General features: G+C 44.2%; 1 long non-coding RNA gene across 2 annotated transcripts; it reads left to right on the top strand.

Annotated features, from left to right (window-relative positions):
• Window positions 1–219: 219 nt before the first annotated feature.
• Window positions 220–3,780, top strand: LOC123099700 (uncharacterized). Of its 2 annotated transcripts, XR_006448215.1 has the most exons (4): window positions 220–568; window positions 752–2,205; window positions 2,285–2,499; window positions 3,485–3,780. It is a non-coding gene; the product is annotated as an uncharacterized lncRNA (long non-coding RNA). The 2 variants fall into 2 exon arrangements; XR_006448214.1 differs by having other exon boundaries at window positions 220–2,205.
• The last annotated feature ends 403 nt before the right edge of the window (window positions 3,781–4,183 follow it).

Genomic DNA, 4,183 nt, shown 5'->3' with positions numbered 1-4,183 from the left:
TGGTGCCCAAATGGCAACGGCGGCATTTTCACATAATGGGAGGGGGATCCTATATGATGAGGGAAATCCCCCTCAGGGGGTTTACTGCTCAGCGTTTTCCATCCCAACAACCAAATGAGCGCTGAAGATAGTAATATAGTCTAAGGATACGTGTATATTACTAGTGTATGTTACTCTACATTGTGACTAGTCTAATCTGGTTAACGCTACCGACCCCGACACCTCTAATCCTCCCCATCAGTTCGTCCTAAACAAAACGGCCGCACGAACGCACCACGACCTTCTCTCCTCCTCCTCTGCTACCCACTCCACCCGACGATCCTCCACTCGGCCGCCCCCTGTAGATCCTCCGCTTGGCCGCCCGCCGTAGATCCTTCGCTCGGCCGCCCCCAGCCGATCATCCTCTGCTGCCCCGCGGACTGCCGCCGCCGATGAGCCCATCTGATGGCGGTGCCGACCCATCTTCTGGTGCTGGATGCGGCAACCAGGGCGAAGGAGAAGAAATTAATGTAGACTACCACCATCGCCAGGTTGCACGTGAACAACCGACCGTTGTGGTGGCCTTCAGGTTGGCCACGGAGAAGTCCTGGAGCGGCGGCGTGTCCAAGAGGATGCAGCTCGCCAGCCCGCTGCCCGCTGCCCGCCGCTCCTCCCCTGCCTTCTCCTTCTCTCCCTTTCCTTCTCCTTCCTTCTTTCCTTTCTCCATGTTTTTTCACCTCCGGCTCCCTCTCTGTCGACTGTCTCTATGCAGCTCCGCCTCTATGGAGATCGCCGCCCCGCGTGTGCCGTCACCTGTAAGACTCCGTTCGACGCCCGTCGTCCTCGCCTCCCATGTCTCCTGCCGCTTGCCCCACATCGTGGTGCACCATGGATGCCAGCCAGATCGAGCATGGGCACGAGAGGCGCCGCGCTCCCCTCCTTGCACGGCTGCTTTGCTGTCGTCGTCTCACCCATCGCCGACTAGCAGAGTGGTCCACTTCCGGCACCGCAATCCCAGCCATCACCTGCGCCTCCCTCCGTCGCTGATCCGCGGCCCGGCCCCGCCTCTGCCGTGCGTCGGCGGGATACGCTGCCCAGGTACTGTCCGGCAGCAGCATGCAGATTTCTGAAACAAAATTGAATTTTCAGTGTCACTGGTTCAGAGTACGTTCAACTTCGTGCATGTTGAATACATATGGCCTATGGGTGCTATTTTACTCTCACTTCTAAGCTATCCAATGCAATGGATATTTCCTGATCATCGTTCATAAAAAAGACTCTACTGACATATACTTACAAAGCTTACATCAGCATGTTTTTTTTCTTACATCAGCAAGTTATTGTTTAAACTGGCGAGCAAACGAATGTAATCGAACACATATTTTTGGGGAATAAATTGTTATACTATATTCAGTAACACACTATTTCGTAGATGAAAATCAATATTCAACTTAAGGTATTCTCGCAGAACCATGAATAGGAGCTACATATATCGGTTTCGGCCAAATAAATTCTGAAGGTGGAATACCAGTGAGAGCAGGCTCGAGACATTGTGCTTTTTCAGTTGCTTTCTTCACCAAATTGGGCAGCCTTTCTGTGTTCCCACATGATTTATCGTTTGTAATTTTAATATTGCAGATGGAGAATAATTATCCATCTAGATATCTATTGTATGCTAGAGAGCGTCCCCGTTTAAAGGTCTAACAAACACAACTATTGACGTATAATGTGCTGCCTAGTCTCTTCCATCAGATCGGTCTTTTGGTTGCATTGGCTAGAACATGCACTTCTATATGGTATCAGAGCCAAGAGTTCTTGAGTTCAAGACCCGGCTGACGCAATTATATTGCAGCCCACTTTCGGTCCACGTTTAGGCCTGAGGGAGCCACATGAGGGGGAGTGTTGACGTATAATATGCTGCCTAGTCTCTTCCATCAGATCGGTTTTTTGGTTGCATTGGCTAGAGCATGCACTTCTATAACAACGATTGAGGGGAATGGAGCTTCCCATCTCCAACAAAAAAAATGCCACTGGTCAGGTGTGGTATGCCCAAATGTCAGTCGAGAAGAAAGCAGAATTTCTCCAGAAGCATCATTTAGCCCCAGGAAAAGAAGGTTGCAGCTCTGGAAAGTGTTGCCACGGACCAAGTAGCAAACACGCCTGCTTCTGCGTCAAGGTCTATGCAATGTACTCATCTGAGTGACAAAACATACAGACGTATAAATGGTTTGTTCATAACCTTTCGGTCCTACTATATTGATTGACCATTTGTCATCGTGACTAATGAGGTTATGTCCTTTTGTAGCCTGTGTAACTACAGACCCGTGACTGCTGATCTTCAACTTGATAAAAAATTAGTCGGACAAAGAAAACAAACATGTCAAGGTTGGTATGCTGAGCTATCAAATGAGAAAGCAGAATACCTAAAGAAGTAACGAACGGCTCGGCTACAAAAGAAAGATGCAGCCGTTGATGTGAATGTCGAAGTACCTCAATTATCTGACCCACATGTTTCACTGGGTAAGAACACTTCATGTCCTATAATACATATAATATACTGATGGATATGTAATAATATTGTAGAGACTTTACTATAGATTATTATAAAGCTATAGATACAACTCAAGAGTTAATTTGTTGAGATAATATTACTGTCAATACAACTTCAAAGTTCTAAAAGGAGCGCATACTTGTTCTATGATATAGTAGACAAAATAGATGTTACAAATTTCTGGTAAAATTGACACAAATGGTCAATAAGGTTCATATTGGCTGTTCTAAGAATGCCAAGTGAATTTTTTGAATCTAACAACTTTCTGTTTTCAAATTTATCTCTCTTGTTATTTCCATCCAAATTAGTTGATATCTATACTTATAGGGAGGTTTACATGCCTGATAGAGCCGGTGCGAAGCCACCATCGAAGGCAGCGACACTGAGACAAAATTCAAAAAATATCCGTTAATGTAACCTTTTGACTGTTACAAATATTTTCTTAGTTATTCAACATTGTCAACCTACATACTAGAGCCGTAGAGCATGTTCTTGGTCCGTTGGAGGTTCAGATTCAGCTGGGCTTCCCTTTGGACCGTGCTTTGTTCAAATTTGAGCAGAACAAGTATATGTTTTCTCATTTCTACTATGTGTAAAGGTCCATTTTCTCTTCAGTACCTTTGGGGCAATTGTGTTACAAAAATAATATGAACATTTCACATTTGCATTAACTTGCAGATTAATGACGTTATATTTTTGGAAGAAAAAATATGTATGAGTGGGAAAATAATACTCCCTCCGATCGGATATAAATGGCTAATTTGAACTAAACCCATGACACTTATTTCCGATCGGACGGAATATTTTTTCATTAGTAAAATGAAGCTAATTTTTGGGTATAGAAAGTTTCAAAGAGCAAGCCAGTGTGTATACGATGTAAAATCCAAACTGAAAGGAAAAAAGAAAATGTATTTCATCACTGAGATAACAACAAAGTGTTTATTTTACTTTCAGGGGATATGCTCCGGTCTGACATGGCGCTTGGCGATATTCCGCCGCTCTATGATGATGACTGTGGCATTGCGGAGTCGAACATGGCATTCCCGATCCACCTTCGATGAGTCGCCAGACAAGAAGTCACAAAGTTGCTGAACTATGACATGTACTATTTTAGAGATGTTCAAGATTCGGCTTTGGGGTTAGGCTTGTTTTCTCAATGGTTTGATCAGAGTAGCTGCTGTTGCGAAAACCTATTTGCTTGATGAGGACAATAAGATTACATCAGGCACTTGGGCATCATTCACCCTAAAGTAATGTGTTCGGTTTGTCTGGAGCTGTTTTTTTTCTGCTCCGCAACGTTCCAACATTCAATCACTGGACTTCCCACAAAATTTCGAACAAAATTTATAATTCAAATTTGAATTCATTTTTTTCGAAATAGATATAGATAGCACTTGAACTTATATCTACTACCCCTATACAAGAAAGAGAGGGGGTGGATCCAAACAATCAGACCCATTTATTAGCAAGACCTAATGACCCTTAGTCTTTCTATGGTTAATGCTACCAACCACGCATCTATCTACGCCCCGCACCACTAATAAGGCATCTATCTACGCCTTGCACCACTAATAAGGCATGTAAGCCTGATCAAGAGGGTAAGCATAGCTATGTTCATTGAGCATGAAGTCCCCAAGTGACCTATAATGTGAT

This window comes from Triticum aestivum, chromosome 4D (genome assembly GCF_018294505.1).
Source record: "Triticum aestivum cultivar Chinese Spring chromosome 4D, IWGSC CS RefSeq v2.1, whole genome shotgun sequence".
Classification (NCBI taxonomy): domain Eukaryota; kingdom Viridiplantae; phylum Streptophyta; class Magnoliopsida; order Poales; family Poaceae; genus Triticum; species Triticum aestivum.
This window is presented reverse-complemented; position numbering and strand designations above follow the sequence as displayed.